Raw genomic sequence first — 27,955 nt, forward strand, 5'->3', positions numbered from 1 at the left:
AATTCAAAGCTCTTCAATTTTGAAATCTGCTCAAGAGCTCGAGAAGATGGCTCACTTCAGAAAGCATCGTTTCCCTCCAGGTTCTTCTCCCCACACTTAAGCAGCATCAATGCCTCACAACTGCTGTGCTTCCACCTCAGTGACTTCTGTAGCATTCATTATTCAACCTTCTCTTCTCAGACTTGCAGAACTCCCATAGACTGTGGAGGCAAGACTTCTAGGGCCAGTGATAGCCAAATGGCATCCTAAGATTGCTCACTTCATTCTGGGAAAAATACAGGTTCATGAGTTGAAGACTGTGCTTGGATTGTTCAAGGAGTGATAATTATATGCATCACCAATCAGAAATGTATGCAACATGTAGCTACAACTGGTAAAAACAAATTCAATCAGAATGACATAAAATACAGCATAGTCAAGTATGTCTAAATCATTGATCTATTTGCTACCCACAGAGATAGGTGATCAGAAGATACCATCAATATAAGAAATATTATAAACCATACAGAAATTTTAAAACACTTTAAAAATGATTAGCCCATAAGTACTAGCAATATCTGTAACAATATATAATTGATTTTACTTTTTTGAAAGTTAATTTCTTTACTTTGTATTATTGGTCATGTATTGTAGCGTTAAAATTAACATAAAGGTGAGCACAAAATATGATCTTTATATGCCATCTTATTAAAATGAAGCTATTTTTAATACTTTTAAGAGGCCTATCAGAAAACACAATTTATATCCTCAAAGTATATTTTGTCAGTTTCAAGTATAATTTTTGCATTCATATTCTTTTATGAATTTTAATGGAGACACTTAAATTGTAATTATTCCTCTCAGCTCAAACGCAGGTAACAAATGGAATTCAATCAGTGTTTGCGCATAATGACCATCATTAAGAGAGAAATAATAATGACATTCTCTCTGCATTAAACTTGCAGACTCTTTACACAATGATCTGAATCCCATTATTGATCTCCATGGAGATATGCAATTGTCACCTATTCTGCATAATATCTGAATGTTAAATACATTTGTTTGGAACAAATATTTTAATGAATACAGTCAGTTCCACTTAATTAACTATCTGATAACTGAATATTTTTACTTAATAATTCAACTTGGAATATCAAAATTGTTCTATTTTTTTAAATTCAAACACACTTGAGATTCAAACACACAGATATTCATTTGAATGTTCACAAAATGTACATGAAGTTGAAAACTCCCCCTGGCTTTCTTTAAAGTACATCCATTAGAAGGACAGCAGAGAAGCAGCTTTCATTTTTTTAAAATAATTTTTCCCTGTCGCTGTTGTTTAAAATAACAACTTAGAAGCTTACATGTAAAATGCAGCTTCAGACCTGAATTCTCCAGCCCTCTGACTTCTTTTTATCATAGGATTGTTTGGAAGTGTACCACTATTTGGACCATATATACATTGGCAGAAAATAGTGTAACTAAATCATTGAAGTCCCTTTTATAGAACTTCTAGGGCAGATTTGTGAATATATGACTCAGATCCTTCCAAAAGAGAACCTAAAGTAATGTTTGTTATAATAGTAATGAATATTGAAAATGATTATAACATGTATTTTGGGGGTCATGGGACAAGCAGGACAGTCTAGTCTCAGCACTTTGCCTTTGAGTAGTCACATGTGAATCGATTCCACAAATGTTGGCTCTGTAGCCACCCCAAGATTAACATTACCTTTGTCATTGACAAGGGCAAAATACACTTTCCACCAACTCTGGCCTCCATCTGGAGAAATAGAAACACAGGTTAGCAGTGAATTTGGACACAGAACACAAATGCCAACTGTTTGAAATCAGCACCACAATCACGTGGAGATGAAGGCCCATCATCAGAACAAGGGCTTCCGGGAAGTCTTCAGAGAGACTGCAGGCTCTGAGCTCTAGGCAAAGTGGCCAGGCTGAACATATAGTGAAAAATTTTCAGACTGAGGAAGTTGCTTACATAAAAACATGGAGGCATAAGAGTTTGTGGATCTTCCTAGCAACATATTTATTAGTCCAATCCAGCTAAAGTACTGATTATATTCTGAACAATTTAAGAGAAGGAGACTATGAAAGTTGCCATGGTAACCACAGCTTATTGGGCTGGGGAGATAGTTCAGACGGTCAAATGCTCATTATGCAAGCACAAGGACATGCGTGTGATTCTTTGGCCCCATGTACAACAGACAAGCGTTACAACACATACTTGATAATCTTAGTTCTGGGGAAGTGGAGACTGGAGCATTCCTGGGTCCCAACTGATGAGCATCAGGACAACGCAAGTGACTCGAATACAAAAACCAAATTGGCAGACCTGAACTTACCTCTAGCGAATCAACCTCTAGACTCTTGGGAACCAGGTGAACTCATGCATGCTATCCAGGTCAGAGGCCACACCTCATTGTCCTGTGGTACTCCAACCTCCAGCATCTCCAGATCAGTACAGAATAACACAATCCACTCTCCAGGTCAGAGACAACACCTACAATGCCTCCAGCACCCCAAACCGAAGTATCTCAGTGGGTAAAAGTGCCTCCTCTATAAACCTGGCAACTTGAGTCTGGACTTCCAGAACCCAGAAAAACTATCGATATAGCAGTTTGAGTGTCTGAACGCCAGTGCACCTATGGGAAATGAAAGGGGAATCAGGAAAATCTCAAGTAGTTTGTAAGCCAACCATCCTGGCTTAAACAGAAGCAAAGAGACCTTGTCTTAAACAAGATGGAAAAAGAATGGATGATTTTGGATGGAAGGCTCTTCTATGACTTCCACAGACACACTGTGGCATGCACATGCCCATATTCATACAAATGAACATGCAGACTAATGTCTCTCTGTCTCTGTGTCTGTCTGTCTCTCTGTCTCTGTCTCTCTCACACACATACATATACATGCACATATATGCACAGATGGATCCTATTTTCTAATCCAATCTGATTGTCTGTCGCTTTTGATTGGATAATTAAGGACATGAATATTCAGAATTATTATGGAAAGTTGTCTCTTAATTCACATACTTTGGTTCATTTTGTAGTCTTTTATGTTTTCTTAGTCCTCCTGCCTGTCAACTGTCTTTGATTTGTTTATTTTTCCCTTGTAACATTTTGGGTATGTTTATACTATTTTTAAGTCTGAAGACTTACTTCTACTATGAAGGTCTGGGTGGTCATAAATTCCTTTAACCTCCTATTATCATGGAAAGATTTTGTTTGTTGTTCAGTTTTAACAGTTTTATGGAGATAGTTCCCTGCCAGGGTTGACATATGTTGTTTTTAGGATGTGAAATATATCACTCTAAGCCAGTGGTTCTCAACCTTCCTTATGCTGCAACTCTTTAATACAATTCCTTACATTGTGGTGACCCCCAGCCATAAAATTATTCCATTGCTACTTCATACCTGTAATTTTGCTACTCTTATGAATTGTAATGTAAATATCTGATATGAAGGCTATCCGATATGCAACCCCCAAAAGGATCACAATCCACAGGTTGAGAACCACTACTTAAATTTCCATTGAAAAATCAGCTGCTATTTTTATGGGCCTGCCATTATATGACTTGGTTCTCCTCACTTGTAGCTTTCAATAAACTTCCTTTCTATATTTAGTATTATAATTATAATATATTGTGGAGGATGTTTCCTTTCTGATTCTGTCTGTTTTGTTATCTGTCCTGAATGGGCATCTCTTTTCCTTGAGTTGGGAAATTTTTCTTCTATAATGTTTATGAAAATATTTTCTATACCTTTGATATGGAATTCTTCTATGGACTCATAGCTTTTTGAAATGGTCTCTCAAAGATCAAATATTTTCTGTTCATGTGCCTTTTTTCTTTGTAATTTTTAATTTTCTTTTACTTAGTGACTCATTCCCTCTACCTGCATTCATGTCCTGACATTCTGCCCTTCACTTTATCCATTCTATGGGTGAGGCTTCTTACAGTCTTTTTATTTGACTTGTTAAAATTTGCATTTCTAGCTCCAATTCTGTTTGGAGCTCTCTCTCTCTCTCTCTCTCTCTCTCTCTCTCTCTCTCTCTCTCCCTCTGTCTCTCCCTCTCTCTCTCCTTTTCCTGACAGGTTTTTTCTTTGTAGCCCTGGCTATCCTGGAACTCTCTCTTGTATACCAGGATAGCTTCAAACTTGGAAATCTGCCTGCCTCTGTTCCCAAGTGCTGAGATTAAAGGCATGAGCCACCACTGACTGCCTGGCTAATATTTCTCTTAATTTAATCCCAATGTCAAATCCTGACCTGTCTTTCTTATTTTATTTGGCTGATTTTTGTGCCATCTATGAATTCACTTATGAGTTTATTCATGTCTTCTCTGAATTTTTTGATCATATTATTAACTGTTCTTTTATATTCTTGGACAATTTCATACATGCATACGTTGAGTTTTGAGCATTTAACTTTCCAGCACATTCATTTCCTGCTTTCCCAGTCCCCCTCATTGCTCTCTTATTTTGATACTTTTTTCCCCTGGGACTCAATTAGTTTGTCTAAAGTGGCTTACACTATTTATAAGTAAGATTTATTGAAGCATGGACAATTTATCAGTGTAGTTTCTACTAAAGAAAATGACAGCCTCTCACTCAGTATTCTTTAACTGTCCATAGACTCTGTGTTAGGAGTAGGGCCTCATGAGCCCCTCTCTTAGGAGTAATAAAATGGTGTTGATTTCAGTCTGGTACAGATTTTGACTTCTAGCTGGCATTGTAAACCTGTCAAGGACCCACAAATGGGGAAATCATCTGCCCTCAGGTAGTATCTAATATTGTTGTTTTGCTAGGTGTCAAACTGTCTTTGAAATATTTATTTTATACCCACATGTTAGTACCACCCTCAGCATCCACCAGAAAACCGTGTTTTCAGTGATCAGCAGGTAATCCAGGGACTAAGAACTGATCACAGTGCAGAGAATGATTGTGGAGTTTTGGGGCCATAAACCTGAAGTCTGTAAAATTATTCCACCCCAAGGCTTCGAAAATCAAAGATGGCAGGAAAAAAATGCAGGACTCAGACACTGGGAAGGAGTGCTATGCAACAGTGTCTTCTTTTGGCTACACACTCTAGAAGTGACTAGTGCTATTAGAGCCTGTAGGATTTCGACTTTTGGTTGCTTGCGGATCTGCCATATGGGCTTCCACTAGCACTGCCACTAATTATATATGGGGTCCTCCCACTTCCCTCACCCTGGCATCCTCCCCACTGAGAGTGTATAAGGGTCCTCCCCACCTCCCCCACCTGGCATCCTACCCACTGAGAGTGTATAAGGGTCCTCCCTACCTCCCCCACCCTGGCATCCTACACACTGAGAGTATATAAGGGTGCTCCCTGTCTCTTGTCGCCATTGTATCCTACCTACTATTTACTGTTTGTTTTCATGACAATAATAATTTTGAATTGTGTGAGATAGAACCCTATTTTAATCATTAATTTGCATTTCTCTCTGGACTAAAGATCTTGAACTTTAATATATATATATATATATATATATATATATATATATATATATACTATTTAATATCTTTTTAAAAATAGGCATATATACATAACATTTCCCACATATTGATTAGATTTTCTTCTACTGTAGTATTTAATTATTTTAGTTCTTTATGTATTTTATAGCTATATTAATAGCTGACAAATATTTTCTCCATTTTATAGTCTCTTTTTTAATTCTGATTATTGTTTACTTGGCTGTATTGAAGCTTTTTAAATTTTATGTCATCCCATTGATCATATTTATCCTGACTAACTAAATTCCTATTCAAAAAGTTATTCTTTTCTTGCTTTCTCTATAGTTTCAAATTTTCAGGAGTTGCATTAAACTATTTGATAGATTTTGATTTAATTCTTTTACAGAGTGAGAGATAGTGATCTAGCTGTAGTCTTCTACATGTAGATGTTGTGTTTTCAAAATATATCTATTAAAGATTGTGTCTTTTCTCCAACATATGTTTTAAATACCTGTGTTGAAACTGTATGAATTTATTTCCAAATTCTCTAATCTATTCTTTTAGGGTTCTTTTTTTTTTGGAGGGGGGAGTTGGATTTAGCTGTATGGATTCATTTATGGATCCTCTATTCCATTTCTTCAGTTTATTTAGGCCTTTATGCTCATAATGTACTGCCTTGCTAATATTAGTGAAATGTGGAATCAGATATTCCCAATTCTTCCAGAATCACTTTCTTTCCCTCAGTATTGCTTTGGCTTCTTGGGAATTTTGGTGCTTTCACAATCATTTTAAGATTTTTTTTTACAATTATCTGAAGAATATTATTGGAATGTTTATAAGGGTTGCATCAAAGTAAATATTTCCTTTTGTTATGTAGCCATTTTCACATTATTACTATGTGAATATGCCTGTCTGTGAACATTAGAGATCTTTTCATCCTCAGAGAGTTTCAGATTCATTCTGCAGTGTTGAAAACTTATTATGATAGGCACTTTTACCTCTGTGATTTTATCTATTCCTGCTTATTTTTTGATGGTTTTGTGAATGTGACTGCTCTCATTGTTTTGTTCTTGGAATGTCCATTATTGGTACACAAAAATACTATGAAGTATTCATATTCACTTTGTAACCTGCTACTTTGTTTAAACTTTTTGAAAATACATAGGCATTTCCTAATACATAATTTAATATTGTTTAATCATAGAACTGTGTTGTCTGAAAATAATATCAATTTGAAGTTTCGTCTTTCCTGCTTGTGTTACTTTTACTTTCTTTTGATGTATTATTGCTTTATCTACAAATTCATCTTTTATATTGAATAAAAGTTTGGAGAATTAATTTCTTCTTCTCATTTCTGGTTTTAGAAGAAGTACTTTAAGTTTTCCTCCAATTCATTATAATTTTGGCTACATATTTGTTGTAAATGGCTACTACTATGTTGAGGTATGGTTATTCTATGCTTATGTTCTCTAGGGTTTTTATCATGAAAGAATGTTGTCTTTTGCAAAAATATTTTATTTGTATATATTGAGATAATCATACTATTTTTGTCCTTGATTTTGTATATAACCTGCATTATATTTATTAATTTATATATATTGAACCATCTTTGCATTCCTGGGATAAAGCCAAGAAGAGCCCTGTATGATATACATTTTTAAGTTAGCATTCAAAGTAATGAGTTTAATTATGGAATTTTCATGAATACTTTGTTGTTGTTGATCTGCCACCCCTATTCCCCTTTACCATTCCTCTGACCTATGATGTGTGGTTTTTGGTAATATGTAACGCACACTTAACTAGTGATGTTTTAGATGACTAATTAGTTCACTCCTAGATAAAATCCCTTAACTACTCATTATACTCATATGTAATTACTGCTTTGTTAATCATACAGCAATAAAAGCAGTTTAATTGACAGCTCTGCAGTCTTATGAAAGCATCAAATGTGGTGGATTGCTGTCAAAGAATGATTGAACAGGCAATGGTCATGGACAAGAAAGAGAAGACAAGAACTTAAAGAACTAAACATACAATAACAACTAGCAAAAGGGGGAAGAAAGGAGAGAGGAAAGGAGAAAGAAATGACCATTGTAAATCTGATGAGAGGAGACCTACCTATATAAAATATATGGAACTCTGGAAGACTTTTATGAAGTATTGGTACTCTTTGTAAGTCAAGGGAAGAGAACTAGTAATATCAAAGAAAAGTTAGATACCCAATTCTGAGATCAAGATTTTTTCTCTACATTGTGATATAGACAGCTAGTTTATTCTCTGGTTTATCCTTGTAACAAAGGATTGAATACCTTTGGATGTCATCTGCCACTGAAGATAGATGTTTCAGTTACATTTTCTGTGATAAAAGCACCCTGGCTTAAGGAATTAAGACAATGTACACACCTTAAGGGAAAAAAAAAGATTTATTTTTGCTCACAGTTAGAGGGGAAGGTCTAATACGGCAGGGAAATCCAGCTCCAAACCCATTATGCTTAAATATAAGCTTCCCACTCCATATCTCCATAAGCTCATGACTACCTTATAATGCAAAAGTACATCTATTCAAACTACCGAAGTCCTCATTCTAACACTGTTTAAAAAGTCCAAAGCCCAAGTTTTATCCAAGACTCAAGACAATCTCTTAAACACAGACCTCACAAAGTAAAAAAACAAAAAAAGTTACATATTCTCAACATACAATAGTACAGAGTAAACCTTCCTATTCCAATAGAAAGTTACAAAGTGTTGCAAAAAGTAATTGTACAAAAAAGACCTTAAACCCAGCACATAAAATAACAAACCCACAGTTCCTTGTCCACCATCTGGGGCTTGTGATGGAATCATCTGGGCTTCAAAAGCTTGTGTAGACCCACCTCTCCAGCTCTGTCATATATAGCTTGTCTCTTGGTTTGGTTCCATGCCATGCCTGCAGTTTTCCTGAGGGTGTCCAATGGCATTGGCATCACCAACATCTTGAACTCTCCTTTGCAGCTTCTGCATCATTTGCACATCTCCATGCAGTAGTCTCTGAGGACTTCCTTGCAGGGACTTTGTTCTTATCACAAATGTCCTGGTCTCACTTACTTCCTGCCACTGTGAAGTGAGGCTCTATGACTCACCAAGTCTTGGATCTTTCATGCCTAAACTCTAGTAGCATAAGGAGTGTATGATCAAATTCTGCTGCCATCTTGCAAGGAATTCTGGTCCATTCGAACTATAGTTGTAGAGGGGTTTGTATGCCTTGGTGACCAAATCTGCAGAATCAACTTGTTAGGTAATAGTTTAATAGTATGTAACCCACCCTTTTGGCTTAGGACTTCAGGCTTTCTGCTTTCACATGAATTGTCATTTGTTATAAATTGTAGACTTTGATGAGTGGTATCTTGCCTTCAAGTCAATATTCTTACTAACTGAATTAAGACTGTGAGGTTTCTCTTAACAATTATAGACACATTGTCCTCTGTACTACCCTTGTATGCAATTGTAAACCTATAGGACATTCATTGCTAAACCTCATAACTTCCTTGTGCTTTTGCTGTCTCACGCTGTAAGTATGAATGGATGTACTAAAACACAGCCATACCACATATAAGTACCATGCTGCCTGGCAATTTCTTCCACAGAACACATTAGTCCATTTCTTTTAAATTCAGCCCCACTCAAATTCTCTGGGCAGAATGAAGCAGACTCTTGGTCAAAATGTCACAGGAATGGCCCCCATCACAGTTCGTAATAGAGTCTTTGTTTCCTCTGAAATCTCATAAACCAGATCTCCATTCACCATGTTTCTTTCAGCATGTTTGTCTTTTAAGCTTGCAACAGAATGGTTCATTAAGCTCTGCTGACAGTTTTACAGAGATTTTCTAACCTAAAATTCCATGCACCCTACATTCCTCCCACAAAGGCTTAAGAAACATAGAATCAGGTTTATAACAGCTGTATCTCCATTTCTGGCACCAATTTTCAGTTTTACTTTTCATGTTCCTATGATAAGATACCACAACAAAAAAAATTTATGGGACATAGAGGTGGGTTTTTGCTTGTTTTGTTTTATCACAGTTTGAAGGCTAAGTCCATGATGCTACAGAAATCCTCATGGTTTTAGATTCATGAGGATTTGGTTACATTGTATTCATGGTCAGGAAACAGAGACCAATGAATGTTCATATTCCACCAGCTTTTGTATGTTTCAGCACCCAGCCCTTTAGTGTGGCCAGCATCTAAGGTATGTCTCCCCACTTTAGTGGCCATAATGTTGATGTTCTTTCATAAGCGTCATCAGAGGTTAGCCTACTCTAGATACACCAAAGCCTTGTCTCCTGGATGATTCTAGATTCTACCATGTTGACCATCATAGTAGCTCAAGAAATGAAAAGTTATTTCCAATAAACAAGGTATTTCCTAACCCAGATATTATCTGACAATATTTGAAACAAATTATTTATTCCAGCAAAATTATCCCATAGTGGGCTTTACACATAACTCTCATGCCTAAAATTATTCAAGCTGCAGTATTATTCTTTTGAAACCTCTTGTATGATTTTTTTCCTACCTGTGTTTTGCCCCTTTGGAAACCAAACTCTTAAGTGCCTGCCTTTTATGAGGCATCCCTTATTACTGAAGCCCAGTCTCACAGCTCTTGATCTGTATCTCTAATTGGATACCATTCCAAGCACAGGACCCTCCTTTGCATATACGTGTCTTCTGCTCAGTTTATCCCTAAAGTCTATGTCACCATTGCATATACTATGTATTTTACATATTTATAGTGTTTGTAGTCTATCCCCTACACTAGAGTTGAGCTCCACAAAGGAAGAGACATTTGTTTCCTGGCCATTCTATACAAATTATCAAAATTAGATGTCTTAAGACGAAAGAAACACATTGTCAGAGTTAAAATCGAGATGTCAGTAGGACTGTTTCCTAGTAAAAGTGAAGAAAAACAATCCATGCTATTTCCTCTTACAGCTTCTGATGCTGCTACAACTCTTGGCTCCCTTTAGTTTGATAGTTAAAACCCTAGTTTCTACCTTTATCTTCACATAATCTTCCATCATTTCTGCCATATCTCCCTTCCTCTTTCTTAACTGGGAATTCTTAGGAGCCATAAATCACTAGATTTAAATGTCACTCTGATCTAGGTTTACCTAATTTTGATAGCATTTCTCTAATTATGCCAGTAAAGAACCCTATAGTAAATAATTCTGCATTTGGTTTGGAGCACAAAGTTCAACTCACCATAGAAGGTATGACTTTCCTGCTGTGTTCATTCTAGGACCTTTAGTCTGAATCAAGGGTGAAATATAATAAGTGCTAATAAATTACTGCATTTAGGGCCTATGAATGCTAGACAATAACTGAGTTGCTCAGATCATCTAAACTTATTCCATAACTGTAATTTATTTTCTCTTCTTAAGTATGATGTAAGTTCTTTAAGGGTAAAAATTCTCTTATTGTGTTTAAGACTTTTCTTTTTATTTAAATTGTTTTCCCCCCTCTGGAGTATATGGTCTGTGTGCATGCATGTGCTTATAAATGCAGGATATTGTATTTGTGTGAAAACAAAAAGACTACCTTGGATGTGGATTCTTGTCTTTGATCTTACTTGAGACAATATCTTTTGTTTGCATATCTGTATGCTAGGCTAGGTGTCCAGCAAGTTTCTGAGGATTTTAATGTTGTCTTCTCCCATCTCATTATAGGCATGGTAGGATTCTGGATACCTAGTACCATACCCAACTATTTATTAGTGCAATAATGTATTTACTACTGATAATACACACATAATATGTGCACAAGGAGAAATCCTTTTGCAGTCACCATTGATTTGGCTTATCTTGCCATGAAAGCATTCTAGTCTTCCTTCTCTGTCTGTTTTTCCATTTTACTAGAATAAGTCTTTTCAGAAATGGAGGGTATTTTTACTTCCAACTGGCCTGGCCCTTTATTTTGAAGTATATAAATATATTAGAGATATATGCAAATAAGATCCCACATTTAAATTCTGGTACTGAAACTTAGCTGTAAATTTGTTTCTAAGATAATCATTAGCTATTGTATTTGACCTATATTAAGTTGCATTCTGTTATTTATTTACAAGCAATGGTTTTGCATCCCAGTGTGTGTGTGTGTGTGTGTGTGTGTGTGTGTGTGTGTGTGTGTACATGGCATGCATATGTAGGTCAGAGGACAAGTCTTCAATTCTCTCCTTCTACCATATGGGTCCTGAGGGTTGAATTCAGGTCATCAGGCTTGGTGGCAAGTACGTTTATCCACTGTACCACCTCACCAGTCCAATTGTATTTATATGATAAAAATGCATAATTATTTGAATGTGAAAAATAAAAAAAATCAGCAAAAAAAGAAGGAAGTTCAGAGCCTATCACTGATAATTTAATCTGTTTCCTCCCTTAAGTGTTTGCTAAAAATGCCAAAGGCCCCCATTTAGCTGCTTAAATTCACATCAAAAAAAGCATTCCCCAAATTGCCTATTTACTCGGGGGCTTTGGTCTTCCTGTGTGACTGTTACATGGAATTGGTAGGACAACTTTTTTCTCTGTGTATACTCTTAAGCTCACTCAGCATTTACTTATGTAATTAAAACATAAGTTTAAGGTATAATATGTGTTTTGAGTGATAATTTTCTCATATTTCCAGAATGAAATTTAGAACACTCTACCTCGTCAATAAAATTTCACCAGAAAAGAGGTATGTAATACTTGATAGCAGGGGTTCTCAACATGTGGGTCATAGCCCCTATGGGGGTCTATAGACCCTAGAGGTTTTGGATTCTGCAGTTTGGAGTCTATTGATGTAATTCTTTCGATTTTATGCCCAAAATATATAACTAAAATATTACCTTTCTCAACTTTCATATACATTTTAAGTATTACAAAGAATATACCTGAAAGCATTATATTTCATTTCTATACAACACCACTAACTTCACCCACCAACACATTATTGTCACATGGGAAACATCTTGGACACTATGTAAGTGAAGGACTTAGACACCAGAAAGAGAACTCTTTTGTCATTAGAAATCACAGCCTCTGTGTCCTTCCCCCATACACACTTGGCTATTGGTTTAATAACAGGAAAATATTTTAGGTAGACTTAGTTATATAAAACTCTCTGTAGTTCTATAATGAACTACAGAACTTATAAAACAACATCTTCAGATACCAATATTCAGCATTCAACAGAAAAACAAGTAAGTAGGTTATTTAAAAGAATCTGTGAGAAAAAGAAGTAAATCTATTATGGGTTGACTGACTGGTCGCCAGGGTCACAAGCCTGAGTTTTCACAAAATCCTACAGTTCTGAGAATGGGGTCCAGATGGTCTTCTAGGTACGAGTGTCATTATTTTTAGCAAAAGAACCCTTTTCACCCATTGTCATGTCAAAACACAAAGAATTCCATAAATCAGTGCCAGGTTTGTTTTTACTCCTCAATATCTGAGCAAATATATACTTACGCCACATAAATTTTTGTCTTATTTTCAGAATGAGGATTTAGAGGATTAAAACAGACTTTAAAATGAAATGGAGGGAGTGAGGAGGGAGAAAGAGAAGGTGATGGGGGAGAGAGAGACTTATTTTGGAGTTTTCCGCATCATGAAATTCCTTAGTTTGAGCAAATAAAATTGAACCAGTCAGTTTAATTTTATTGCTAGTCAGTTTCTTGGAACAAAACCAAACAACAGGGTTTCTCTGAAAACATTCTAAGAAATGCTTAAAATCAGACATGAATGTACATTGTAAAAGCCTTGTCTTCACAGCTTTATAAATTTGTAAATGTCTTGATTCTAAATGCATGCATTTTTTGTCATTGGGAATTACAGAAATATTTGAAATTCCCCAGTAATCTTACGCTCAGAAGTGGAACCATTTGGTTGCATTTGGCTCACAAGCACACAGGGGTTTGTCTGCTTTTGGTTCTGTGTAATTAGAATGTACAGATTTGACATCAAATGTGCTATACCGTAGTTACAACAAAATGAACTCAGGACAAATGTGCAAAAGGTTGGATGCAATTTAGATTATAGTGTTCTAGAAGTGGAGAGAGAAAGAATGAATAAGCCAAGTGTAACCCCCTGGGTACATACAGCAGAGCAATACAATAACCAACCTTTAGGACTTGGCAATTATCTTACTGAGACCAAAACAAAAGTTGAAATCTCCACACCAATCACAATAATTTACCACATTTCCAGATCAAATAAACATAATAACATAACGTTTACTTTGGAGTACTTTTTATGTATTCTTGTACATTTTGTATATTATCTTCTGTATATTCAAATCTGACCCAAGTCAGATTGAATAGATGAACAATGAATTGACTGATCATTGGAAGTGACCAGATCATTAAAATATATATTAATAGAATTGAAAGGATATACCAATATATGAAGAAGAAGAAGATGAAGAAGAAGAAGAAAAAGAAGAAAGAAAGAAAGAAAGAAAGAAAGAAAGAAAGAAAGAAAGAAAGAAAGAAAAAAGAAAGCAAAAGTCTTAGGTTGGAAACTGTCACCTCAAATTTTTTCCACAAAGACAAGATAAAGCTATCTAGCTATCTTTTCTTGCTTATCACAAGGTTCATGTTTGAGATCCCATAATTAAAGAGAAATGAGAAGAAAAGATAAAAAATTATTATACAAAATATGTGCCATATGAAATTCATAGAAACAGAGAATCTTGTTATACGTGGAATGGAACAAACAATGGGATACAGTCAAATGTTATTATTAGATTTTTCTCAGCATGTGTCTCTTTCCTATTTAGAAAGGGACACAAAGTCTTATGGTAGAAGAGCAAAGAGAAAGTTGTAGTGGCCATTTGGTTAATTTTCTGTGTTGTGGTGCCATATTTTCTTTTTCATTGTGATCACTAAGAATGATTAGCCTTATATAAGCAGGCATACATCTCTAGAATTTCAGTGATAGGTAGTTGTAGAACTAATGACACAAAGGAAAAGGAGATAAAATTGAAGGAGATTAATTTCAACCAGATCCTAGCAAGGTGTAGGCGATTATTGAAAGATTTCAAAAGACAAACACTTGAAAGAAAAATTGATATGAAACTGCAGACATGGAGGAGGTAAATATTGTGGAGAGTGAGAATAATCATGGTAGCCTGTGAACCACCATGCACAGAAGAATTACATCTTCAGTAGCTGCAGAAGCTTAGATACACCTAATCTAGATACTTAAACACAATGAGTCCATTCAACCTGGACTCATCTACTCTGATTTTGTACACTCAAATCTTATCTGCTTTGAAGAAATTCCCCATGGAACTGAACACAGCTCATATTGTCATCTTCAATATGATATAGGAGTGTCCCATGGCCCAAAAACTCTCCGTGAAAGCAATGAAACATCAACATGTGCCAAGATCTGGAAGTCACAGCACTGGGTGTGTCAGTGTAACTTTAATCCTGTCCAAGGTGTACTGAATTTTTTCATTGCTATGAACCTACAGATTATATCTGTATGGATCAGAGTAGATAGACTGCATGAGCAAGTTATCCTTGGGGCAGAGTGACCTAAGTAATTTAGATATTCTGTTAAAAATTACTTAAATTGGAGTAGAAGGAAGCCAACTTAGAGAAAATCTAATTTTCCTTTTAATTTTTCTATTATTAAGATGGTCTAAAAGCAATAATATCTGCTGTTTTCATTGTGATTATAAAAAAAATGACCAGTGTGTGACAATCACTCTTTCTTTTATTTTCTGTAGTTCCAGTTACCTAAAGTCAACCCAACCATATTCTAATAATATGAACTGGAAATTTCCAGAAAAAAAGCAGTTCATGAATATTAAATTCATACATTCTGAAAAGCATGATGAAATTTGACAAGACCCAGCTTTGTTCTTCTTGGGATGTGAATCATGCCTTGGCTCAATATCTCTACATGTTTCAATCACCACCCACTACCAGGTACCTTGTAGCCATCTTCATGATCAGACTTCAGTGCTTTGGGGGTAATCACCCTATCAACCTGCTGATGTTCTGGCAACTTTCTCTAATACTCTCTTCACCATTGACTTTATAAGGGAGAATGTAGCACAGTAAACTATCTTTTAGAGAAGAGATGAGAGGTGAAGAGAAGAGAGGAGATATATAGAGATAGCAATAGAGATAGAGAGAGAATCTCTATTGAAATCTACTGATATGTGTTCAAATTTATGATGGATTATTGTTAATTTCTTACTGTTACTAATTTATAAATCCATCTTTATAATAGATGTGTGTAAAGAAAAACATTTTAAATATAGGTCTTGGCTCTGTCTGTGATTTTAGGCACCAACTTCAGGTACTGGAATGAATTATCTTTAGATGGAGTGGTGGGTATGAAATGACCTTATAATGACAACATAGAAAAGCAAGAAAGAAAAATACTAACCTCCATCCCCCAAATTTTAAACATCAATACTAAAGAAAAATACTGCCAAAATTTTTTTATTCAGTCTTTCTCAAAATTTTAATTATTGTGCTTTAAAATTGTTTGGTTAATTTCTATAACATCTGTTACTTAATATATTATGAATATTTACCCAATTAATATATGTATTACTCTTTGAATATAATAATTGACTTGGCTAATATATCAATGATAGATGTTTTAGTTCTTTCCCTATTATTTGTGCAATAAATATATTAGTAGTAACATTCTTGGGTAAAATACTTGGGCATGTGTTAGGTTTGACTATGAGTTTAAACTGTATAGTGTTTAATATCTTTAATAAAAGTTATTTAAAAAATAGTTAACTTACTTTACTAGAAAGGTGTACATGATCTCCTATCTTATGCAAACACTGAATTTGGCTACATCATCTGTAATGGAATATAGTACTGTATAGTCACACTAATTTGCATTTTTTCAATTAACAGAAGAGTTTGAATATTTTTAAAATGTATTTATTAATCATTTGCATTTTCCCTTTGCAAGTTCACATTTCTTTGTCTAAATATCGAATGGAGTTTATTTATGCATTATTTATCCATCTAAGCTTCTTGTCATATGACTGAAAAAATATCTTATCACAATCTTTATGTTTCTTTTACTTTTTGCGTGATATTTTTAATGTTTGACATTATGTATTTATGTTAATGTATTCAAGATTACTAATTTTATTTATTTCGTCCTCTTTTTCATACTTAGAATTTTTATTCCATTAAATGCATCATAAAGTTGTGAAAAAGCCTATGCATGTATACTTTACTTTAAAACCAAATGGTTTTATATATTTAATGTCATTATCCATCATTGATTTATTTTCACATGTTATCACTGATCCAACTTTAGTCCTAATCCATTTTTTTTCAAAGAATTAATCTCCTCCTGTGGCATAATTTACTGAATATTCAGCGTACTCTTTTCTGAAATGATTTTTTGTCATTACTGTATTATTAACTATACACACAACATGTACATATTAGAAAATATCATGCTACTATTGTATTGTTTAAAAAATTATGGTGTCACATATTCATATATGATAACAAAAATCCTTTCTTCTTAAAATGACTTTTTTTTTTCTGAGCCAGGTCTCTAATACCTAATCTCTAGTCTATGATGGAGGTTGGAGCAGTTAGCTCATGAATTCTTGGCCAGCCTGGGGTACAGGCTGAATTCAATGGCAGTCTGAATAATTTAATGAGGTGTTTTCTCAAAATTTAAAACATATGAACAAAATATTGACACTTTAAAATGAAAAACGGAAAGAAAGAAACAGAATGAGAAAGAAGAGAAAGTTAGGTGGAGATTAATTGTCAGAGAGGCCTGAGTTCAGTCCTTACACACACACACACACACACACACACACACACACACACACACACACACAGACAAGGTAGATAGATGATAGATAGATAGATAGATAGATAGATAGATAGATAGATAGATGAATGAATGAATTTTCCTGTGGTTGAGTTTCCATTTATACTTTAAAATTAGAGCCAAGTTTTTAAAAATCAAGTAGTTTTCAGTTCTAAACCAGTGAGGAAGTTATATTAGGCAGAATAATCTTCATTTAAATATGTCTGTGACATAATCCCTAAAAACACATGTCAAATGAGAGGTTGGAAACATAATTACAATAGTTTGAGATACTGTCCTGAGTTAGCTGCATTGGGTGGACCCCGTACAATAGTAAGGACTCTTGTAAGGGACAAAGCAAGGCACTCAATATCAGAGAAGACAGAAGCAGAAAGTAGAGAGAGTGGAATATCTTGAGACACATTGTGAGAAATGCAGGTGGTCTTAGAAGCTGGGAATGGGGAGTAAAGGCTACATGCCCAAAAGGAAAAGATGCCCATTCCTGACTGTAGCACTGTAAGATATATTTTAGACATTTGACTTTCGAAATTTTGACCTTTAATTTCCCCCACGATTCCTGGTAATGCAGAAGGAACAGTAAGAAATGGATAGAAAGCTGACGGAGTTATAAGGTTTTCTTTAAGAACTTATAATGTGCTTTGGGTTTTAGTGTGAAATGTTTTGTGTTATGACATTGATTCTTAGTAACTTAGATTTTACAGATGAAACTACTAGCAATATCGGCGACTACATTCTCTTAAGTTGTAGTTTAGGACACTGTTTCTGCTAACTATTCAAATACTTTTATCTCCTTTGTTTTCAATTTAATATTTATCTCTCATTTTGTATCAGTAAACAGGTTGTAAATGAGTTTATTTTTAACCTACTAAATTGCTTTTCATGGTAAAGAGCTGTGAATTGAAGAAGTAGCTGATGAGGTCAACCAGATGTATTTGAGATACATTAGACTAGTATGAATATGACCTGGTGACTTGAATGAGAATAACATCATTATGTTGAGTAGGCAAAGAGATTCTGCAGGAAATTTTAATCTGTGAGAGGTACCTGTGGAGTCTGCAGGGCATACTGGGCATATACATTAGGTAATGGATTAACAATAGAATTCAGACATATGACCTTGTTGCATTGACAAAGGGTATAATTTTCTCTTTGAATTGAGATCAAAATAAAATATAGTACAAGGAATAGCAACAAAAGACTGAGGATAAAGAGAATAGAGTGCTTAATTAATGGCCAATACTTCTACATCAGAAGAAAATCTTTAGACCTAAGGCAGAGACACAAGCTTTCATCATAGGAAGGAGAAAGACTTTCAGATGGGAAGATTAGCACAACATAATACAATTTTAACCTGAAAACTCTATGAAGAAAGGAAAGGGAGAAGTTGTTCATCGCCTTCATTGTTGCTGCTACTTGTTTTGTTTTGCTTTGTTTCCTTGCCCAGGTGTTTTAAACTGTGATATAATCCCTACTGAATATTTTCTCTCATACACTGGAAAACCACCATAGACATCTTCTGGTAGCTCAAGGAATTTGGTCAGAACCTCTGTGGTTTGTCTTTATTTGTTCTGTGTTCTCTTGTAACATAGATAAGATCTCTGGGCTATTTTCCTGGTCAGAGGGAAGAGAAAAAGCAAAGGTGAAACTTTAAATAAACTGCAGCAAAACAAACAGACAAACAAACAAATAAATAAACAAATAAATGTAAATAAATAAAGGCAGAAAATTCTCCAAATTTGGTAACACTCATATCACAAATTTAAAATGGTTGAAAGAAATCCAGACAAGGGGAACTTATAACAATTTTCATGTTATAGTTAAAATTTTCGAAATTGAAGACAAGAAGAGACCATTTGAAGTAACTAGAAAGAAATAACACATGGGTTTTTATCAGAAAAAAATTTAATCACAATATTATTCAATTGAGAACCCAGGGAGCCTAAAAGAAAGCACAACATTATTTCTCCAGAAGAATTTCTGCATACTAGTAGTACCATTAATTGTACATGGCCTAGATTTATCAACTTAATGATAGATATAGATGAGTAGATATTTAATAAGATAACATACCACAATTATGTGCTGCTACAATCAACTCAAATTATTCATTAAAATATATTTTTTATTCATAAGTAAGTTGCAAGTTAAAATATGGTCAATAATAATTGAGTTGAAAGCCAGAAAACTGATTTTGTGGCAAACACTGTTTCTAGAGTCAGAAAGAACATTATATATCAGCAAAATTCCCAACTCAAGAATAATTATAACCTTAAACATGTATGCACATATCAACAGCAACTTCAAAAAGCATGACACCAAATGTGATAGGATTCAGATAATAAATATGAAAATCAATAATTACAGCTGAAAATGTCAATGACATTTTTCTCAAGAATTCATGATAGAAGAGTCAGGAAACCAGCAATGAAATGAAAGAATTAAATAATATTTTTAAATCAACAGAAAATAGCAAAACATTATTGAATATCCCCCTACCATAGTAGAATACACATTCTTTTCATATCTTTTCACAGAACCTAAAGCAAGATAGCTTCTATCCTTAGTCATAAAACAAACCTCAACAGATGTAAAATCTTTGAAACCTACAGAGATCTGTGCTATAGAATCAAAGTGAAAATTACTAAAAAGTAGAACACTTGAAAAATAAAGACGTGCTTCTGAAAAATCTGTGCATCAAAGAGGATTTCTCAGAAAACATTTTAAAGATGTAACGAACTCAATGACAACAAAAACATAGCATTTACATATTACCTAAGCCATCCTAGGAGAAAAATTGCATTCTAATGCTTACATCATAAAGAAGAAAGGCATATATTTAGTAACACTTGCTACCATCTCAAAAATCCCAGACAAGCAAATCAAGCCAGCAACATAAGCCCCCACCCAGTAAGTCAAAGAAGGGACTGGTAAAAGTGAGAGCAAAAACAAAAGGAAACCAAAAGAGGCTTCCTTGAAAAGATCAATGAAACTGGCAAATCTGTGCCATGACTGAAATGAAAAACACAGAGAAGACACAAATGACCAAACAGTGCAAACCATATAGGCACCAAAAGAATTAGGAGGAAATACTGCAAACAACTTTACAGGATAAAAGTTCTGCCTTAGTAAAATGTATTTCATCCTCGGAATGAAGAAATTATAACAAATGACAACATTTCACTCAATCTGAAAGAGATAATTTACCCAGCATTACAAATACTAAGAGAACTGAACTGTACTGAAATGTTCCAAATAAGTTATCCACTAAACCAAATGATTTATTTGGAAATTATAATAAATGCCTAAAAACTAACACCAATTTTAAACATTCTTTTCCAGATAATGAAAAGGAGAAAGGAAAATATCATAATTCATGCCATAATATCAATGTTAAAAACTAGCTAAAGTTTGCAAGGAATTGGAAACTGCACAGAAATCTTCTCCATGTGTTCAGATACCAAAAATCCTTATAAAATATAAGCAGGTGGAATTAGAGAATATGTGAAAATAATTACAAAACATGACATGTCAATTTATTCCTTAGATTCAATACTAGTTGATGGAAAAAAAATGAGCAATATAAATCGTTATGATAATAAGGCACACAAGAAAAAATCATATAACCATATTATCTCATGCAAAGAAGTCTTTTGATAAAATTTAACATCATTCATGATTCAAATTCTCAGAAAACTAGGTGCTGACATGATATTTAGTGGTAAAAGACAGTATTTTCATGCCTAGATTAGGAACAAGGCAAGGTCTAATCTTACTATTAACATTCAATATGGTTCTGAAAAATCTGCATGCAATCATAAATCAGGAAAGAATGTGAAAGACTAGAAATAAGAAATAAAGCTGTCCCTATTTGAATATGACATGGGACTCTATGCAGAAAATCACAAGAAACTTGTACAGAAAAATCTAAGAAAACTTTGTAGAGTAAATGAGTTCAGCTAGGTTGCAGACTATAAGATTGACATTAAATATTAACTGTATTTTAAACATTTGCAGTAAATCCTTGGATATGGGATTATTTAAAATTATAATAGATGGAGATGAAGAAAGGCAAATATTGCATGTTTTATTTCATATGTTGGACTCAGATTTATAAATATGTATGACATATATGTCATATATACATATATGGCATGAAAACAAAATGGGGACCAGAGGGCACCATTTACATAAGGAAGAGGACCAGCGACCGTGGAAGAACTAGAACAAGGCAAGACAAGGGTTGAAGAGGGGAAGGGGAGACAAATATGAGCAAAGTCTAGTGATACGTGTGTGCAAACCTGTCAAAACCCACTATTTTATATGGCAGTTAATAAAAATTTAAAAAAGTTACAATAGAATCTAGAGTCTTTGAAAGGAAACAAGTAGATGGGAATACAGAAAAACACAGGTTTTTTTCTAAAAACGTATTTTTAAAATTTTACTCTAGTTGTTTTGTAGTGTTGGCAACTAATCACACTGGTCAAGTGTTCTATCACTGAGCTATCTATCTATCTATCTATTTTCATTTACATACCAAGCCCTCTAATCCCTCCTCCCACTCCCCCTCCCCCGCCTAACCTCCCCTCTCCAATCCACTCCTCATTTCCTACTCCAAAAGGATAAGTTCTCTTAGGGGGGGGGGAGGGCAGCAAAGCCTGGTACATTCATTTGTGGCAGGGCCAAGCCCTTCTCCCCTGACTCAAGGATGAGCAAGATATGGTCTGACCATAGGTAATGGGATCCACAAAGTCAGTTTATGCACCAAGGACAGATCCTGATCACACTGTATGTGCATACAGACATGCGAGCACACGCAAACACACACACGCACACGCACATGCACACACATGCACACGCACAAGTGAACCAGTTGAATCTCAGCAGTGGTGAGAGGTGAAAGTGAAAGACATTTTAGGCATACTTTGAGTAACTTGCCATTGCTCTCTCAAATATCTTAATTCAGATCATTCACACATCACTTTGAAAATGCACCCCAGTGGTTAATGGCTGTTTTTTCTTCATCTAGGATGTGGTATAATCAGGATTAAGATCCTCCAAGATGCTTGTCTAATCTGGGATCATCCTTGTGAATTCCTGGGAATTTCACTAGCACCAGCTTTCTTCCTTACCCCAAAATGGCTCTATCAAGATCTCTTTTGCTGCTCTCCCACTCTGTCCCACAGCTTGACCATCCTGTTCCCTCATGTTCTCAACCTTCATCCCCTCCCCTCTATTGCTCCCTCATGCCCAGTTTACTCATGGAGATATCCTCTGTTTTCCCTTCCCAAGGTGATCCTTATGTCCCTCTAAGACTCCTCCGTGTTACCTAGCTTCTCTGGAGTTGTGGGTTGTAGTCTGATTATTCTTTGCTTTATATCTAGTATACATTTATGAGTGAGTACTTATCATGTTTGTCTTTCTGAGTCTAGGTTACTTCACTCAGGATGATATTTTCTAGTTCCTTTCATTTGCTAGCAAATTTCATGATGTCATTGTTTATTACAGTTGAGTAATACTCTATTATGTATATGTACCACATTTTCTTTATCCATTCTTTGGTCAAGAGTCATCTAGGTTGCTTCCATGTTCTGGCTATTATGAATAATGCTGCTATGAACATAGTTGAGCAAGTGTCCTTTTGGTATGGCTGAGTCTTCCTTGGGAATATGCCCAAGAGTGGTATTATTGGATCTTAAGGTAGATTGATACCTAATTTTCTGAGAAGTCGCCATACTAATTTCCAGAGTAGCTGTTCAAGTTTGCACTCTCGCCAACAGTAGAGGAATGTTCCCCTTGCTCCTCATCCTCTCCAACATAAGCTGTCATCAGTGTATTTTTATCTTAGCCATTCTGACAAGTATAAAATGTTATCTCAGAATCCTTTTGATTTACATTTCCCTGATGACTAAGGATATTGAGCAATTTCTTAAATGGCTTTTGGCCATTTGGGTTTCTTCTGTTGAGAATTCTGTTTAGATCTGTAGGCCATTTTAAAATTGGATTGTTTGGTATTTTGTTGTCTAGTTTCTTGAGTTCTTTATATGTTTTTGGAGGTCAGGCCTCTGTCAGATATGAGGTTGGTGAAGAGCTTTTCCCATTCTGTAGGTTGTCATTTTGTCTTATTTACTTTGTCCTTTGCTTTACAGAGCTTCTTAGTTTCAGGAGATCCAATTTATTAATTGTTGCTCTCAGTGTCTGTGCTACTGGTGTTACATTTAGAAAGTGATCTCCTGCGCCAATGCATTTAAGGCTACTTCCTACTTTCTCTTCTATCAGGTTCAGTGTAACTGGATTTATGTTGAGGTCTTTGATCCACTTGTATTTGAGTTTTGTGCATGGTGATAGATATTGAGCTATTTGCAATCCTGTACATGTTGACATCCAGTTATGCCAGCACCATTTGTTGAAGATTATTTCTTTTCTCTATTGTACAGTTTTGGCTTTGTCAAAAATCAGGTGTTCATAGGTGTGTGGATTAATGTCAGGATCTTCAATTTGATTCTATTGGTCCACTTTTTTTTTTTTTTTTGGTTGGGTTGGGTTTCATCTGCATATAGTGAAAGTTTGACTTCTTCCTTTCCAATTTGTACCTCCTTGATCTCTTTTTGTTGTCTTATTGGTCTAGCTAGAACTTCAAATACTATATTGAGTAGATATGGGGAGAGTGGGCAACCTTGTCTTGTTCCTGATTTTAGTGGAATCACTTCAAGTTTCTCTCTATTTAATTTGATATTGGTTGTTGGCCTGCTGTAAATTGCACTTATTGTGTTTAGGTGTGTTCCTTGTATTCTTGATCCCTCCAAGACCTTTATCATGAAGGGGTGTTGGATTTTGTCAAAGGCTTTTTCAGCATCTAATGATATGATCATGTGTTTGTTTGTTTGTTTTTTTCAGTGTGTTTATATTACATTGACAGATTTTTTTTATGTTGAAAAATCCTTGCATCACTGGGATGAAGCCTACTTGGTCATGGTGGATTTGGATTGCCAGTACTTTACTGAGTATTTTTGCATCAATGTTTATGAGGGAGATTGGTCTGTAGTTCTCTTTCTTTGTTGCATCTTTGTGTGGTTTGGGTATCAGAGTAACTGTAGCCTTATAGAGAGTTTGGCAATGTACCTTCTGTTTATACTGTGTGGAACAATTTGAGGAGTATTGGTATTAGCTCTTCTTTGAAATTCTGGTATAATTCTGCACTGAAACCATGTGGCCCTGGGCTTTTTGTTTGTTTGTTTGTTTGTTTTGCTTTGTTTTGTTTTGTGGGTAGACTTTTAATGACTTCTCCTATTTCCATAGAAGTTATAGGTCTATTTAAATTGTTTATCTAGTCTTGATTTAATTTTGGGCATATGGTACCTATCCAGAAAATTGTCCATTTCTTTTAGATTTTCCAATTTTGTGAAGTGCAGGTTTTTGAAGTATGACCTGATGATTCTCTGGACTTCCTTGTTGTAAGTTTCATATCTCCCTTTTCATTTCTTATTTTGTTAATTTGGATATTCTTTCTCTTCTTTTTAGAAGGTTCTTGTTTTATAGTATTTTTAATAGATGCTGAAAGGATTATTGTAAATACATGACAAAGTAAAAGGACTAGAACAGTGAACATTAAAATTTTGAACCAATATTTAGCAGATGAATTCAATAAATTTCATAAGGTGTACTGCCACGCCCATGATGGTGTCGCCTGCATGACAAATGCCTTGGATAAGGTAGTTACATGGGAAAGGGGGGCTCGCGGCCCTCGGGTCTATGCCCCCGGCAACCCCTCATCAATTTGCCCGAATCAAGGTGCCAGGCTACACGGAACCACGCAGATCTGCTTGCAGAGGCTGGCTGGCACTCTGCCTTCTTCTCTTTGCAGCTGTAATTATTGTTGTTTCCTTGTGTATTAATTCCAAGAAGTTAACTCTTAATGTTCCTGATGTGCCCCATAAAGAGAGTAATGATTCCTCAAAAGTGGCTTCAATACCCCCACCTATGATTCAAGCTTTTAGGCCAACAGTTCAAGAGGGTCTCTAAAGTTTGGAGGAATTCATGAATGATTTAGAGCAGAAAGAACTTATGATTCAGAAGGACGAAGATTCTAGCCAGGAGAGAATGAAAGTAAAGGTTCAGGCACTCATAGGCAATTCACACGCGCAGCCGACAGCAGCTGCGAGGAAGCAGTTACAGGAATTAGCCATTCCTACAAGAATTATTCAGGGACAAATAAAGTTTCTCATCAAGGGCCGATGGTGGCAACCCCCTAACTTTAATCTTAGACATAATAATTATTTAGAGCCATTACCTTTTACGGGAGCTTATGACGTACATGGGAACCGATGTGTGAATCATAATGGTATGAAAACAGAATGGCATAAGTTACAGTTCATGGAAAGATTAGCTAGGTACCGACCCCCCTGGTGCCTTCTCACCCACAGGTAAAGGTTAAGATATTTTCACACAAATGAAACCATGGTTAGAACAATGATGAAAAGGGTATAATTTTGATACAGGACAAAGGTGTAGAAGGAGACTACAGCTAGGGCCGTAATGTTCTCTGTCCAGATGAGGAACCACAAAAGAAAAAGTAAAGGCTATACTCATGAGATCTGTTAATCATTCTGAGAAAAGTGTGTAACTACATTGTTGATTCTATGTTTGTCACCCTACTGGCCGATTGCCGTGTTTCCCCAAGTAACTGTATAAAATTCACTGCTTGGTCTGAGTAAAATTGCAGCAGCTTCACAACATACTCTCCTGTCTGTGGCTGTCTGTCATTCGCCGAATCCCACTTATCCTGAGTACCTTCACCCCGTTCTCCCTCGGTCTGGTGGTCTAGCTGAGATCCAGTCCGCAACAGGTGGCGCTCGAACAGGGGACTTGAAGGACAGGTAACTTCTCTCCCCCTTTTCTCTCTTTTATTCATAAGTAGGGATCGGCTCCTGTCAGGGTTCTGCAGACCCGCCGGTAAAGGCTCACCGGTTAAGCACAGGTAATCCAGAAGGTAAGCATGGGGCAGCACCTCTCTAAGGAGGACAATTTTAAAAGCATGCATGGATGGGGACAGCACCTCTCTAAGGAGGACAATTTTAAAAGCATGCATGGATGCCTCACCAGCCGTAGTGCAAGGAATGGCCTACGCTGCAGCAATGAAAGGACAATGGTTTAGCGCCTATGTTAAGAAAATAAGTAGCGGAGGGGCTGATAGCTCCCCGACCTGTTATAAGTGTGGAAAATGAGGGCATATGCAAAAGGAATGCCCGAATGCTGAGAATAGAGGAGGAAGAGGTCCTCCTGGCATTTGCTCACGATGTAGAAAAGTGAAGCACTGGAGAAATGAATGTAAGTCAAAATTCACTAAAGGGGGAGTCCCCCTTAAGCCTGACAGTCAGACAAAAAACTAGCTTCGGGGCTTCCCCTTAGCCCCGAGAAAGAAAAGGGGAATGTCCAAAAGGAAGTACAGTTAACACCAGGGTTAAACCCTGCTGCGCCAGAATTCACTGTCCATAACCTGCCTAGAGCTACTCCAGAGAGTGCTGGATTAGATATATCATGTCCTCAGGACTTGCTCCTGTCCCTATGGGATGGGGTAACAGTCATAGATACAAAAATTACAGGGACCCTGCCACCACAAACAGTAGGACTGATTTTGGGGAGAAGCTCTAATACTGTTACCAACTTTGAAGTCCTCCCTGGAGTGCTAGATGCAGATACCTTAGGCACCATAAAAGTGATGGTCAGACCCTTAAAAGAAACCATTCAATTACACAAGGGACAGAGAATCGCACAGGTTGTTCTACTCCCCTACGTAAAAATGCCTAACCCTATTATGAAAAGCCATAGGGGGTCAGGACAGTTTGGCTCCTCAGACTCCATAGAAGGAGTCAATTGGATGCAAGATTTAGGGCAACGACCCTTTAAGACAATCACCCTGGATGGCAAGAGCTTCCAAGGACTCTTGGACACAGGTGCTGACAGAACCTGCATAGCAGGAAAGGATTGGCCTTCCTCTTGGCCAACACACAAAACAGGATCCTCCCTCATGGGATTAGGAATGGCTTCCAGAGTAATGCAGAGTTCAAAGCTCTTAAAATGGCAAACAGACAGTAAAGAAGGGTTTATACAACCTTATGTGCTACCCTCTCTACCATTTACCCTATGGGGAAGAGACTTAATGGAGTCACTTGATGTGCATTTAGTGACAGGAAGTTCTGAGCTGGAGCAGCATTTTACATAGGGGCCACTGCAAAGGATCTCTATGCAGACTCTATACAGTGGAAGTCTGATCAGCCTGTATGGGTTAGTCAGTGGCCCCTGACACAAGAAAAAATACAGGCATTAAAACAGCTGGTATCAGAACAACTGGAGAAAGGACATAGAGAAAAATCTAATAGCCCATGGAATACTCCTGTATTTGTCATAAAAAAGAAATCCAGAAAATGGAGACTACTACAAGATTTAAGAGCAGTAAATGCTACAATGGAGGATATGGGGGCCCTACAACCAGGACTCCCATCCCCTGTGGCCATACCGAAGGACTGGCACATTATAGTCATTGATCTACAAGACTGCTTTTTTACAATAAGATTACAGCCTCAGGATTGCCCTAGATTTGCCTTTAGCATACCCTCAGTTAATTTTAAGA

At 36.0% G+C, this 27,955-nt stretch overlaps 1 long non-coding RNA gene across 1 annotated transcript in view; it reads right to left on the minus strand.

Annotated features, from left to right (window-relative positions):
* LOC118581144 overlaps nt 1–27,955 on the minus strand; it is a 118,117-nt gene that overhangs the window by 335 nt on the left and 89,827 nt on the right. The window contains exons 4-5 of the long non-coding RNA XR_004944665.1: nt 1,715–1,765; nt 1–265 (exon numbers count right to left, since the gene is read on the minus strand). The exon at nt 1–265 is cut by the window's left edge and continues 335 nt beyond it. This is a non-coding gene — a long non-coding RNA (uncharacterized LOC118581144). The remainder of the gene's footprint in view (nt 266–1,714; nt 1,766–27,955) is intronic.

The sequence above is a fragment of the Onychomys torridus genome, chromosome 4 (genome assembly GCF_903995425.1).
Source record: "Onychomys torridus chromosome 4, mOncTor1.1, whole genome shotgun sequence".
NCBI classification, from domain to species: Eukaryota; Metazoa; Chordata; class Mammalia; order Rodentia; family Cricetidae; genus Onychomys; species Onychomys torridus.